Consider the following 15,272-nt stretch of genomic DNA (forward strand, 5'->3'; position numbering starts at 1 on the left):
ATGAGATTTATGTCCAATTAGTATTTGTCAAGCATCAATAAACTCAGTCTGTTGACTTGGCCAACAGAGTGATGTCAGTTGGATAGTGACAACTTCTGTAGAGGAAAATTTAGCACAAGTTCAGCTTTTGTTTTACCATTGCCTGGGTTAAGTTTATTCTTGTAACATACACAGTGTTATCTCTTATTTCATTTTTGGATTTTTATACAGGGCCTTTCCAATTTAATATTCTAGGCCCTGGGTTTTTTTAAGATTAGTTCAAGATTTTTCTTTTTCTCCCTATATAGTGTGTCATACAACATAGGATCTAATCTGGCATTTGGACTTGTACTTGATTGAAAATTTTGGCTTCTTTTCAACTCGTTAATGGGCCCAGACTCGTAAATCCTTACTTATTTATATGTACTGTACTGAAGTTAAATTTCTGTTGGGGGAATTTTGTGATTAATACCTAATCTGGATTTCAGCATCTTTCCTGGACATAAATGGGATGTTCCCTTCAAACACAAAAGAGATGAAACCTAAATACAAATATGGAAAATGAAACCTAACCAAAAAAAAAAAAAAAAAGTCTATTTAAAGGCTGAAGCATTGGTCTGATAAAACAGATTATGGCCCTGGCTGATTTATGATTTTACAGTATGCCTAATATCATATCATATGCCTTGCTGCATTTTTTTTCCATGAAGTTACCGGTCTTCTGCAATTCCTGACTGACATGGAAGGCTGTTATATCCAGGAGCAACCAGCTGTATGCTTCTTGTAATATAATTTGACTCCAATGAGGAAGTGTTAAGAATCAAAATAAATGTCTTACAAAATTTCATTCCTGGTTTTGCAGCTATGGTAAATTTGGGTGAGGATAAGTAAACTTAAGATACATATCCAAGCCTTTGGTACTAATTCAAAATAAATGTTTCATCCTTTAATAGTTTGCCCATTGACAGTTTTAATATTTGATGTTCCTTCTGTTATCAACATTTTAAAAAGTTACCTGTTTTGTTTTGGAAGTATAGTTAATTGGAAGACAATTTGTTTATTACTGGCAGCTCTCTCCATTTTCACATATCCTACAAGAAAATGAAGTAACTTCTGAATTAAAGATTAAAGAGGTTACTGACTAATACAGAAGAGAATCATGGACAGTCATTTATCAGAAGTTTCAATTAGAAAATATTTCATCTAGTGGAGGAAAAGTGTTTCCAATTGTCAGTTATTTACTATTGTAAAACATACTAACAAATTATAGAGCTCTTTTTATGACTTCACCTATCCCTTTGGATGATAATTAGTAAATGGTTCTAATCATGTCTTATGCTGTGGCCTTAATCCATGCTTGATAACATCTTTCTATGATTCTAGCAAAAATTCATTTCTTCTTTAATTCTCTGAAAGTAAGTACTAAAATATCCCTTTTTCCCCATATCCTTAAACTGTAGCTCCAGATTGTAGCCAGCATGTATCAGTTGCTGTTGACATCAGTTGCTGTTAAAGTGTCCCAGTGAAATAACTTAGATGAAAAAATCTATTATTTAAAATGTATTATTGTCTTAATGAAATGATTTGGCTTTCCTGAAGCTACTAGGTAGTACATCAAGAATGCAGCCCAAGAAAGCAGTGTTTATATTCCAGACTTAAATATCTGTCCATTATTACCTCAGCTATCAGGTTCTGAAATGTAAGCAAAATGAACCAATAATTCTTCAGTTATTAACTCTGCTCTACCAAAGAAAATGGTATTCTTTCCAAAAATAAAAAATAAATAAATAAACTGCTAGAATGCCCCAGAGCATTAATTGACCTAGGAAATACCATCTTTACTCTTGAACAGAAAATCATAGAGCTGATTTTCCATGAACTGCAGCAACAATCTGCCTTTTATATTATCAAGAATTATTAACTTCCTTTTCCTTAAATTTCTGTCATTTTGTCATCCAGATCTGCAACACTGTAAAGATGCTTAAGGCTGTCTTTCCTGCTTCAGTTTTGATGTCAGCTAATGCACAGAGGAACAAAGCATGAAGACAGCCAACATACATAACTGTAACAGTATCTTACATGAATTCTCTGTGAACCCATTTCTGTCTATTCCTCATGCAGCTGTGCAGCACAGAGTGGAAAACAGTCATCTATCTCAATGTTGACAAGTAGAATTTGAGTTGCTGCTTCAAAATAGTGTTAGGCATGATTCATCTTAACTTTTTTCTTTGTGGGACACAGAGTTTCCCAGGCAAATCAGAATGTAGGGATCCTTCTTCCCCACCAGTCAGTCTTAAGAAAAGTGTTATGCTCCCTTTTAAGGACTGTAGGAACTTAAATGTTCTGTTGCACGAACAGGAGATGTAGGAAATACACTCATTTGTCTTGCTTACAGCACAGGTCACAAGGTAGAACATAGCCCTCACAAATGTTATGTATGCTAACATTTAATTGTCTTTGAACAAGGCTATTAAATGAAAAATATGAGCATTCATCTGCAGAATCAAAGTGCGACCTCTTCCCAGTGAACAGAGCGCAAAGGTAAACTGATCTGTAGCTCTTCTGGCAACCTCTCCTACCAATGGTAATTTCTAAAGGCTGTATTAGCAAAGAGGAAGATCTCAGGGGACAGGGAGGAAAAAGGGTGTGCTTGTTTTCAAAACCAATGAGATGCCTACTTTCCACTGAAATAAAGAGAAGGCAGGTACTTAAAGGTCTGGGGGCATCTATGTAAGTACTCCTCTGAACTTTTATGTGTCTACAGACTTTAAAATATCTGTCCTGTAAGTGCCACTGGCTTGTAAATGCTACTAGCTTAGGAGTTTGGTCTTTTTATTACTTCTTTCCTCATGGCAATGTCAACATTTTGAATGTTCCAGTGCTGTAGGCTCACTTGCACTTTATTATTCAGATGTAATCAAAGCCAAGATTTATAACCATAACCCACCACTTCTAACCATTTGAGGTTTGTTAATACAATCACCATTCCCCATGTTTCAGATAACACAGCAATTTTAACACAGGTTAATAAAACCTCTCATCTGCAGTAATAAGGCTGGTAGACTTTTCAGATAATATGAGAAGCTTTAAAGCAAATGGGAGACTGAATGTTCCTGGCACTTTGAGTCACTATAAATAGCTCACTTAAGTTTTGATGCTTTTCTCAAACCTGCATTTTACTATAAATTTCACTTTTCAGTTTAATAGGACTTTGAGAGCAGATGGGAGTAGTATAGTCCAAGAAAGGATTCTGTTCAGGATCCAAGTCCTTTTTCACTCTTTTTTTTTTTTTTTAATCAAAACTTATGTGACTCCATTGCCCTGTGTTTACCATACTTACATTCAATCATTTTCTTATTATGTATTGACCTGCACAATTTCTGTTAATAGACGGAGACACTTTTTCTGGAGAAAAGCAGAGATACTGCAGTGTGAATGGAGACATATTGGAAAAAATAATATAAGGTAATATTAAATACTGTTCATTCCTAGGGAGTGGCCAAATATACATAATGAAATATGCATAATAAAATACTGATTCTTCACTGCTTCTGTGCTTTTCTCTAATGCTTCCTGGAAGGAAACTTGAGTGTGGTACTTCCAGAGTAAGACTAATATATTGCTCATAAACCTGGATGAGTTAACCTATGTCCTAAAGAGCTTACAGTATAAGCAAGTGAAATTGCCAAAAAGAGCCTGTACTGTATCTGATGGAAAGACCACTTTTTTTTTTCCCCCAGCTGTCTCGCTGACCATAGATTAAATATACTTGCATTGCTACTCCTTGGTTCTTTCTTGCTCTTCTGCTGTCATTTCTTTTCCAGATGTAATGCTTTGTTTATCCAATGCTTGGAATAGTAGTGTCTTGGTATTTGTGTGCCTTTGCCATAAATAACCAATAATAACAGTAAAAAAGAACAGATTTGGAGATTTATGAAGTACCCTTCAAGTATAGTTTGGCACTGGACCATCTTGATATTCTTTTAGAATCATACTGGATTATATCATGTTGCTGTTCTTATTTCTGCCAGCCAATATTTCTCTACTGTTCTCTTCTTTCAGATAGTTATCAGGCTCCTGTTGCCATAGTATCCAAGTTCCTCCTCCTATTATATGTATTTATCCTCCTAACTGCAGTCATGTCATGTTATTATTACCTTTATTATTTTAACCATGGCAAAGAAAAAACACTAATTTACCTCTATACAATCATAAAGGGAGTTTATGTTCTAACATGGATTGAAGCTTCAGTACCGATGTTCTTCCTGATATTTTAGCTGCTTGATCATCTCTCATGTGACAGCTGCCCTGGTGGGAACAAAGTGAAGTTGAGGGACTGTCTCTTCTTATTCTTACAACCCAAGATGTAGAAACTGCTGTATTAGTGACCTACAAATAGTTTTCCAGAAATGACCAAGAAAACATTTTTTGTTTCTGCATACATTATCAATATCAACACTGTTAATGACAACTTCTTTTGTAATATCTGCGGAAAGGAAATTGATATAATGTGCTTTTTTATTTCCATTTTACATTGATTTTCATGAAGCATTCTTCTACTAGGCATTATCCTCCAATATTTCTTTTTCTTTTCTGTTTTCCACTTTAAAATATCTAAAATCTCAGTGCTTCATCATTTTTCCTGACAGCTGTGTGCTGTATACATGAGATATCAACCTTTCTCCTGTGGTTTCACTGATGTCACCCTTATGTTAGTCTTTTCCTCAAACTGGACTCTCAAGTCATTTTTTTTGCAAATTCCATTTGTTGTTCTTGTTGCTGCTTATCAGATTGTTGTCATTCCTTACTTTTACTTTACTGTTTCTAAAGAATTTAAAATAACATAGGTAGCTGGCAGGTCATAGGCTTACCACTTTCAAGCCAGTATCAACTCATCAAAAAGTGTCATAGACACAATAACAGAGAACAGCACTGAAGGGTTCTTTCCCACTAAGCACAGCTGCTGACTGAAATTGTTTTGAGAGATCTATCTTTTAAGTCAATTGCCGATCTTTCCAAAAATAAAAAAAAGAAGCCTCTCCCTATAACACTCCAGAACATTTTATTTAAATGAATAAATTGATTATTGCTCTATTAATAACTATAATTATTTATCTGCAGTGTTAGTTTCATTTTATTTATTGATATATATGTATTTTTCTATATTTTCATGGCTATATACAGACACCATCTGTAAACATAGTATAAAAGATCTAAAAGCAATCAGGAAATATCTATTTAACTGTATTCTTTTAAAGACTTTCATCAGTCTAATATCTGAGCACTGATGGATTGCCTAGCTGACCTTCAACTACGTAAAGTAAGGAAGTATCATTAAACTCAGTTTCAAAAGGGTGATGTGAGTGTCTCTGAAAATACACAATAGGAGTGTGTCTGATCAGGAACCATACCTCCCATGCTGTGATGAAGGCAATGTGTTAATATACTATGTATTCTTTTAGGACAGATTTTGGACCATTTCAAGCTATCGAAAGTGAGGAAGGCCCTGTGAGAGGTGGTCCCCCGGGTCCTTCCTCAGCACCCACCCCGGACTGATAGTCGCAGCCAGGTGCAGGCAGCCCATGGCACCCCATGGTGAGGCTGCTCCCTCTGCCCCAGCAGTGCTCGGCATGCCCGGGGGATCCCTGCTGGTGGTGCCAGACCCATTCTGTCTCTGCTGCCCTCTGCTGTCTTCTGCACAGATACAAGTGTTCTTGCGCTTTCATATCGCTTTTCATGCTGATGCCTTCTTTGCTGCAGAAGTCTCTCTGAATTGCCTGGTTGCTGTTTAATGTGGCTCATAGTCTTTAACATTATCAGCCTTGGACAAACACACTGTCAGATAGTTTTGGGTGTCCCATTCACATTCACTATTACACTGACATCCCTATCTTACCAGCTGCTGTTATCCAGGTGATTTGACCAAGAGGAGGGACCATACAGGTACTCTCAACAGTGTTAAGAGGATTTTCTATTGCAACATGTGGGAAGCAGGGTGGAAAGAGGGAGGGAAACTATCTTTCTGCTTTGGTTTGCTTTGCTTTAATGAGGGTCCCTGAACAACCAGAGCGCTCACAGAGAAAGGATAGCCTCCTCCCAGATTTTAAATATGTTCATATTTCTTTTGTCTCAAATATTTTAAAGGTAGTGGTTAAGTGATAGTTATGCACAGTAGGATGATGTTCTTACACAACAGCTATATTTGGACAACCATGTAGACCTCAACTTTGGTCATAAATGTGAATTTAACAAATTTTCTTTTTTTGTCTTTATAGTACAGAGGGATAATCTATGTAAGGAAGAATAATGAATTGTGATGGGAGAATACATTCACCTTCTTCTAAAAAGGCAGTGGAAATTATACTTGTATAGTTCTGATCTTTGCCTCCTGAAGAATAGGTGTTCTCTCCCTGTAAACCCCATTGTATTCAGTTACTTTCTAAATAGTTCAATTATACTTATAGGAATTTAGCTCTTAAAAAGGAAGATGTACATTCCAGAGAGGGAATGCTCAAAAATAGCAAGTGTAACTCTATTTTGCAATTTTAACCAAGTGGATTTTTTTAATTAATTTTTTATTGATTTTTAATAATGCCAGTTAATAATAGCAACTAACATTCGTTGATATGGTCTTTCTCAGTTTTTCTAGTAGATGTTTGAGAAGTTATTCACATGAATTTTTAGATACAGATAGCAATGAACTGTGATCAATTATTGCTTTGGGTGCATTACCATCCACATTGTTCTCTGACAGTTCATTTGTTTGAAATTGAATTCTTGAGTTGTTTACAATGTGGTTGTTTCTGTTTCAAGACTGATTTAGTTGTATTCACCCTTTTTGTTTGTCTTCCTTCTTTATGTTCTTGTACTTCTGTCCATTATTTTCTTGCTTTGTTAAAGTCACAGATACTTAGTGGGGCTGCTTACAAATGTGGCTGTAGTTTTGATGCTATTTCTCACACATGTGTTGACGAGTGTGGAGAATTCATTTCTAATTAGCAAGCAGTTCATTTTGCAGAACCAAATAAAGCTACTTCAGGAGTACTGAATGCTTTTGCATATTCAGCTTTTTATTTTGATTCTCCTGAAGTCATTATGGCTCTGTGTGGGCAGGTTTAAACATGGTTTTGTGTGTTTTGCAGTTGTCCTAACTGCAAACTGAAGTTTAGCGTAAACTGTTCATGCTAAACTCTGTTATTTGTTTCAAGCTGTATACTGACAGATGCTAGAGAACATCAATCTAATTAGATAGGTTTGCTGTCCATATGTTGCTATTACTGGCTCCCATGCATACTTTTTTTTATTATATATATATTTTTTTATTGCAGTGGTTCCTTCTGGAAATACAAGGACATTTATTTCTGTAAATTCTTATGAAAGTAGATACTTTTGCAGAATAACATTTTTTGCAGAGTAACATTTTTCATTTACACAGCATAATGGAAATTTAATGAACTGCAAAAATACAGAACCTGATTCTGGCATTTGGACATGTTTTACTTGATTTGGAGCAGGTAGGTAGGGGACATCTGTCTAGATTTAAGTTCCCTTCGATTCATATTAATGGCATGGCTGTTGATAAACCCTCATATAGGACAAAACACTGGACCAGTCTCTTTTACAGCTGCATCTTAGGGCCCTTATGATCTGTTTAAAGAAAAAACAAGATGGGATGATAATCTTACCAGCTTCTTTTTCTGAACCATACCTAAAATGTATCTATTTACAGAGAGCTCTATCAACCCCAGTATTTTTAAATGCACCTCCCCTGGGCCTAACCAAGTAGAAAAACACCTGGGAATTAAGCAGGCTTTCTTCCCCCCATAGGTACCAGGTTATGACCTGATGCTCTGTCACAGAAGAGACAGAGCTGTCTGACACTCTCAAGAGCTCTGTAAGGCAAGCTGTGTCAATTTTACAGAAAGGGCAAATGTGGTTTGGTCACAGTTATTTGAGAAGAAATACAACTGAGATTCATAAGCAGCTGTTCCCAGTTCTTTGTTCAATTCTCAATAAAACACATTGACTGTAAAATGTCTTGTTTCCTGCAAGGTTACTGTGACATTAGCATTGAATGAGGACAGTGAGTAAAAATAAAGCTAACTCTATTTCCTAACTTTGTGCCTGATTGTAGCTCAGTTTGCCTGCCTCAGTCTTTCCTAAAGTCATATAACTTAATATTAACTTTCTCTTCTTACGACAAAGCATAGGTATATATTTCTCATGAATTAATAGAGCATTTGCAGGTATGAAACACATAAAAAAACAGGCATAGGTATGCAATTATTGTGCGTGAAACTGGATGTGTGTTGGAGCAGCAGTCTTTTATTCCTTTTTCTTCTGTACATTTTCAGTTAGTCTAAACTGATTTCAGTAAAGGTACGATCATTTATGTCCTCTGAGGCACAATGCTATTAGGGCCATTATTCCTATTCGTTCATCAGGATGAATTAGGTTAGGATGAATCCAAGTGTACTGAGCTCTTTCAAAAAAAGGAGAATAAAATTGCTGAGATGTGAGTAAGCCATATTCATATTCCCCTTCTGCTTGATTTGGAGAGGTAAGAGGTAGAGAGACTGATCTTTCCAGGCAACAAAACTATTTAAGAGTCAGACTGCTTTAAACTACTTGCACTTAGACTGTCATCCCAGCTATCAGCCTTTGGAGTGACACACAAATGCAATTCCAGCTGAGCAAAGTTCCAGCTTGTGCTGCATTCAGACGTCTGTACTTTGCAAAAAAAGTATTTGGACAGCTTTAGTTTTCATTCTAATGTGGAATGAAAATCAAACTATGGAACCTCAAAAATTATTGTTGAATAGTGTTGTTATTCCCTGGTAGTCTGTGCTAATGACTTTGCTAGTAGTACCCATTTGAACCAACCCTGAAGGAACAATACAAGCAAAATACTGTTACTGCATTCATCTACTAGTTAAGCTGCTTTCAGTGAAAAGAATTTGAAATGTAGCTCTTCCTAAGCTGCTTTGTGAGGTTTCCAGAAAGCATGAGAGGGGCAGTGTTATTGTTAGCGTAATTGCTTTGTGTGTATTTTGGGAAGGAGAACTGGAATGCACTGCTGAAACAGTTGTTCTCATAACTGACTGCTGGAGGGCATTTTCTCTCTCCTGCTTTAATAACTTTCAAGCCAGGTGCACCCTATCTATCAGATAGATTGATAACAGGTAAATTCAGTGGTTGTTACAATTTCAGAATATGTATTGTTGCCTGTCAGGCTTTGCATCTTGGTGTAAATGAGCAGGGTGTGTTTCTGACAGTATTTCTAGAGACAAAATTGCAAAGTTGTCTTAGAGACAACTGCTTTTGGGAGCTTTATTGATGACAAATTTAATCCTTAAAGGATTAAATTTACTTTGTAACAGGAATATCTCCATTTCAGAGCATTGGGATGGGTAGGCATTCTCCCTGAATGCGACATAAATAGCAGGTATTACTCCTCCTCCCATCACACACAAGCTCATGATTGGCTAGCCGGTGCATGTAATCCAGTTGGAGTGAATTCTGGTGTGATATTATCAGAAGTAAGAGAGATACAGTATGTTCCTTTTGAATGGTTTAAACCGGCCTACTGTGAGGTATTAGTGGAAGGTACAAATTAAAGTTCAGTAGGGAACTGTTATAACTTGCAGCTTCTAATAGCCTTTCATGAATTGCATTTTTGGCTACATACTTATTTTCGGGTTCCTTATCTTGACTTCCACCTGCTTAGGATGCATAGGATGCTATAGATGATGAACATATATTTTGTTCCTGGTTTCAAATTCCTGATTCAATGAGGTTTTCAGTTACCGTTACATTACCCTGGTAAAAGCACTCTCAAAGCTCAGTTAGCTGAGAAGTATTATGAAAAAAAAGAAACCCTTTATAACTGATGTCATACATAATCATCTTGTGTTGTCTGCAATACTGTGGGGGGAAGATGTTCTACAGCTTGACTTGGATCTTATTTATTTAAAAGCCAAAAAGTAAGAAGAAAGCAGGTGTCATCAGAAAAAAACGTTTCTCTTGCAGAGTGCAAGGCTGATTCTAGCAAAGACGTCTGTGGCACAGAGAACAGAACTGTAGAAAATCACTTGGTGCCTAGGGCAGCTCCTTTACACACCTTTATATACCTTCCTCTCAGGCTTTGCCTGAGCTGTTGGATACAAGCTCCTGTGTATGCTTTTATGAAGAGATAACCTTCTAGATTAAAAAGGGCACCTTTATCCAGCCTGTGTAGCCCTTTTTTCCCCAAACTTATTGCTATCAAGTTCCACCACTTCCTGAAACACTGTTAAGTGAGCACTGGTGAGCGGGGTAGGTGGCTTTGCTAAAAGAGGACAGTTGCACCAAGACTGCCAAGTGCTGAATCCAGGCGGCACAAGAGAAATTATGGTGAGCCTTTTGTGATTCCTTAGTCTTACATGGATCTGACTGGGGGGTGAGAAAATAACACTTTCACTTGGAAAGTCTAATTGGTCAGCCTCAGTGTTCTCAAAAAAAGCTCTTTTCATAATTGTTCATAAGATGTTCATATCATATTCTGATAGAGGACTGAATTTCAAAATGTGTATTCTGTTTTTCTAGGAGATCATGGGCTCCATTTTGTTTAATTGTTTTGTTTGCTAATGATCTTTGTTCAGCATAACATAAGGCCCACTGGTCTCATTTTGCTTTTGGTTGATTTAAACAGCAAGATACCTGTATTAAGGCAAGTCTTTGTTTTTTCTATATTAATGCTATTAATAACTCAGTATAAATCCATCTATCAGATTCCAAGGACCAATTGCAGTAGTTTTTCTTGGAGAAAGATAGAATGCTCTAGGTGGAGTGGAGATCAACCAACACAGTATTTTTCTTGTTCTGTTTTAATAGTGGCACGTTAATGGCCTTGTTCTCAATTTCAAGTAGATATATGCTGATGACAGCAGTGTTGCTTCAAAGATCACAAAAACATACGAAGTAGTAGAGAGTCAAGAATGAGTGTAGGCCACTACGAATCAGGAAGTGATGGAGGTTTGCATTCTGTGGCTGTGTTAAAGTGGATTGCTGACAGAGTCCTGGAAATGCATGCTTTCCCTTCCTGCAAAATGTTCAAGGAAAGCAGATAAATTCACTGGGCCTGAATGATTTTCACCTTCCTACAATTGCAATACTGTACTTGCACTTGCATACTAAAAATGAGTGCCCATCATTGTTCCTTGAAATAAGCACCCAAAATCCTGTTTACTTGCTTTTGTAATCTGTACACTAGGCATGATTATGTCATCTGAATATATAAATTTGTTCAGTTGTAATTGTGTGATCCCATTTGACATCAAACTACATGATAAGAAATCAGTTATTAAATTTCCATTAAAAATCTTTCTTCATCAGTCACAAAACAAGCTAAGTAATTATCCTTTAATTATTTGAGAACTATGCCTTCATTATCACTTTGCTAATTGTGTTAACTTATGGAAATTTTTATTTATTGACCATTCAGCTGACTGTTTCTGACTGGGTGATTCCCCATCATTATCAGTTTAGGAAATCAGGCCTATAGATTAGGATAAAAGAAATGAAATTCATGTTATCCTCCTGGTAAATAAAATAGAACTCTTCTACTATACCTGAGTACAGATTGATACTTGATTCTTCTATGAAGCATTTCAATGCAAAGTGTTTTATAAATATTCACAGAACAGCCCAGAAGAGACCTGTAGCTTGCCTGGAACTGCCAAGAGCTGCAGCATCAAAGAAAAATTAGTTTTATATTGTAACTGTAGGCAGGAAAAATATATCCCTGTATGGAAATAGCATGGGGACTGTCCAGTCCACTCTGAAAGATATTGGGGAATTAAACTTCTCAAGACAGTGTGTAAGTATATTCTGAGTCTCTACTTGTGTTCACACTCAAATAATAAACATTCCTGACTTAAGTTGACTACATTTTCTGGGTTTTCAGAGGGTCAGAAAAATGGCAAATCTGAGGCAAAAAAGCTGCTCTTTCATCAGATATGAAGTGACTTCTCTGAAGGATGGGAATGTTAAAACTGTAAGAAAAGAATTGACAGAGCTTTCTAACAAAGCCCAAATAACATGATTATTTTGTTTTGGTTTTGATTTTCCATGTCTCAGTTATCTGAAGTCATTGAATCATTTGAACTGCAATTTTCAAAAACCACGAGCCAGAACCAGACCTACCTCTGCCATATCAAAGTTCAGTTCAGACGGATGAAATTTGGAAAATCTTTAAGGAACTGAATACTAAAACTTTGCATGTTTTTTTTATCCAATAAAGCAGCTTTTGTGCCTCTGGTTCTGTCACTAAGACGAGACTGCCTCAGCTCCATCATTGCCATCACTGTGCTTCAAGGAGGTATTTGGTCATTATTAACAGGGAGAGGAAAGTCGAGTGATAGGTGTATACATGTTGACATGCCTATCTTTCTGTTGGTTTCACAAATGAGGATTTTTGTTTTTCCCTTTTAATAAACTGTGTCAGAAAGAGGATATAAATAATTACAATTAATTCTTGAGACAAAATAAATTGACTAGGCACATATGTTGGTCTGTTGCGAGATTATTTTGTTTGAAGTGTGTGGAAGTCCTTCTTGGAATCAAACAAATATTTTAGAAGAAACATGAACTTCAATAAGTGATGTGTCCTAGTGAAATGTAATGTAGTCAGCACTGAAGAGCTTTGGTTACTTTCACATCAATGATTATTGGAGCTGATGGCACTTACATCAATGATAGCATATCAAACAGACATCCATTATTGTCAAAAGTAAGACAATATGAGTTTAAGGACCACCAGTTGGGAGGACACCAGTAATCATTGAGTTCAACTGGGCTGGACTAGCATCTTTTAGCATCATGTCCTAGCTTAGCTGAAGAATCTAAACCATCCTAAAACACTTACTGTGCTAGTCCTGAATGCTTAAAGAACATTTTGTCAGTAATATCATGACTAAGAGTAGGGCTTTTTAAAGCATTCTGACAAAAGAGATAATAAAGATCTGTTTCAGTGTACAGAATTAAAATAAAAGTCTGTAATGTAAAGCACTATTGGAAGAAACCTAACATGAAATACCAAGTTCTCTGTTTACAGAAGAGGTAGAAACATAGATATTCTATTATTTATGAATAGCAGTTAATAAAAATAATATTCCACAAATACATTTTGCCTTTCAGAGCTATCTTTACTTTGAGGAGGACATTTTTCTTATTGTTAGACAAGAACTCCCGGTATGTTTTCCCAAATCATTCCTCTGGTTCTGATTGCTGCAGAAGAAAGGTACACTTTGCTGACATTCCTTCATTAGTTTCAGGTATACTTTTAATCTGGTTAATTCAAATCAGTAAACTGTAGTTTGGTTTCTGCTAAAAATCGCCTTTCTGAGATTTAGAAGTATTTCTGCAGAAATCATTATATAATTTACCTTCTTAAGTGCAAGTTAATACAGTTAAAATTGTCTGCCAGAAGTTCAGTGTTCTAAAATAAAATAAATATTGGTGTGTTTATTTTTACACACACATGTATATATCAGGAAAAGAATGTCATTTTTCTATATTGAAAAATCAAACTTATCTCTAATAAGCATTTTGCTGAGACATAAATACATGACTAAAATTTATTGTTGAGTTAGCTACCTATGAGAAGCACTCTCTTTGAGATCATGTCTGTGAATTTCAAGGGTTATCTAATAGATTGAAGATTTCAGGGGATTTGGGAATGGGGCTTGGTATAATATGGAATTTCAGTGAAGATTAATCTTGAATCACTTACAGTGTAGATCAGCAAACCTCCTATATGTTGCCAAGTTCAGAATCCATGAATTCTGGATTGTCTCTTGTCCCCAGCAAGGGAGTTAGATGCCAGGTTGTTAAAGTTGGGCAAATACTCTTTTGTTTGTGACAGCCAATAAAGCATCAGCTGTTGTAACAAGACTACTTTGATTGTGTTTCTTACATCACTGTGGTGGATCCTGCAGAGATCCTTTGATGAAATGAATCTAAGAGAAATATCTTGGATGATCGCTGGTGTTAACGGCAGTAACTGATACTTGGAATACTCAGAGGTAGAAAACACTACTCTAGTTATTAGATGTTTATTACCTTGAAATCCCTAAAATGGAAGGGGAACCCCAGTAATCTTGCAAGAAAGTGACTGGGCTGTCCCAGGCACTGCAGAGCACCAACCCATGGCAAGGTTCAGTGGGGCATGGGTGTAAGGATAATTATGGGCTACAATGGGGTACTGTGCATGCACTACAGATAACAATGGAAGCAATAATTCTTTAGGCACTACAGATAACAAGGGAAGCAGTAATTCTTTAGGACTACAGAAGTCCAGACTGACACCTACGTGGTGCTGTTTAAGGATCGTGACCTGCCATTCCTCATGGCTTCTGCACACCAGGTGTTTTGGCAGCTGGAATAATTGATCAGTCAGCAGGCTCCTGTCACCAATCTTCCACTGTTTACCCACTATAGCTGTAAACAATGTAATCAGTTATAAAGCAATTAGCCCTGTAAAACTGAGAGAAATAACATTCTTGTACTATTTATATTGTAATTAAGCAAGCTCAGGAATAGAAGAGCAGCATAGCAGTTAGACTATAGCTCTCTCAAATTTCATGGCTGATAGGTGATCTTATACTTCTAGAAAATTGGATGTAACAATTCCAAATGTTTATGAATTATGAAATTTTCAAAGGGATAAGGTGATACTGTTAAATCAGTATTTGAAAAAATATATGTCAATGCTATATATATATGTATATGTACAGGTGACCTGGGGACAGCAGAGAAGGGCTAGTAGAGGAGTCAACTTCATCTTAGTTTCTGAAAAAGATATGCCAGAATTGTGTAGGGATCAACAGAGCTTTGATGTCTTGAACTGGTGGGGCAAGACTCTGAGATGTGATAAACTGTTACCACTTTTCTGAAATCACTCTAGATGTGCTGGAGCAAAGGATCTGCTCCAAAGATTTTTCCATAATACAATACGAGAGAACTGTAGTGTCTTTTATAAAGCATATGCAAATGATAGATGTTAGAATGGGAAAAGGCTTATCATGTCATTCCTTCGCAGAACAAGCTGCTCCCAGTGTTTTGCTCGATAATGCTTTGTCCAATGCTCTGACATCAACACTGATAAACTGGGATAAATTCAGTTGTTATATTCATGTTATTTTCTGTCACCTGTGATATCGGTATTCATTTGTGAACAGTGTTTGTTGGTTAACTGCTGCCTCAATAACCAGTGCTGCAGAGGGAGTACAAAATATTGTTGATGCCTGCTTCAC

The 15,272-nt window shown here is 36.4% G+C and overlaps 1 protein-coding gene across 10 annotated transcripts in view; it reads right to left on the reverse strand.

Moving 5' to 3' along the window:
- LINGO2 (leucine rich repeat and Ig domain containing 2) overlaps positions 1-15,272 on the reverse strand; it is a 452,194-nt gene that overhangs the window by 123,183 nt on the left and 313,739 nt on the right. The window lies entirely within an intron of this gene.

This window comes from Dromaius novaehollandiae, chromosome Z (genome assembly GCF_036370855.1).
Source record: "Dromaius novaehollandiae isolate bDroNov1 chromosome Z, bDroNov1.hap1, whole genome shotgun sequence".
Lineage (NCBI taxonomy): Eukaryota > Metazoa > Chordata > Aves > Casuariiformes > Dromaiidae > Dromaius > Dromaius novaehollandiae.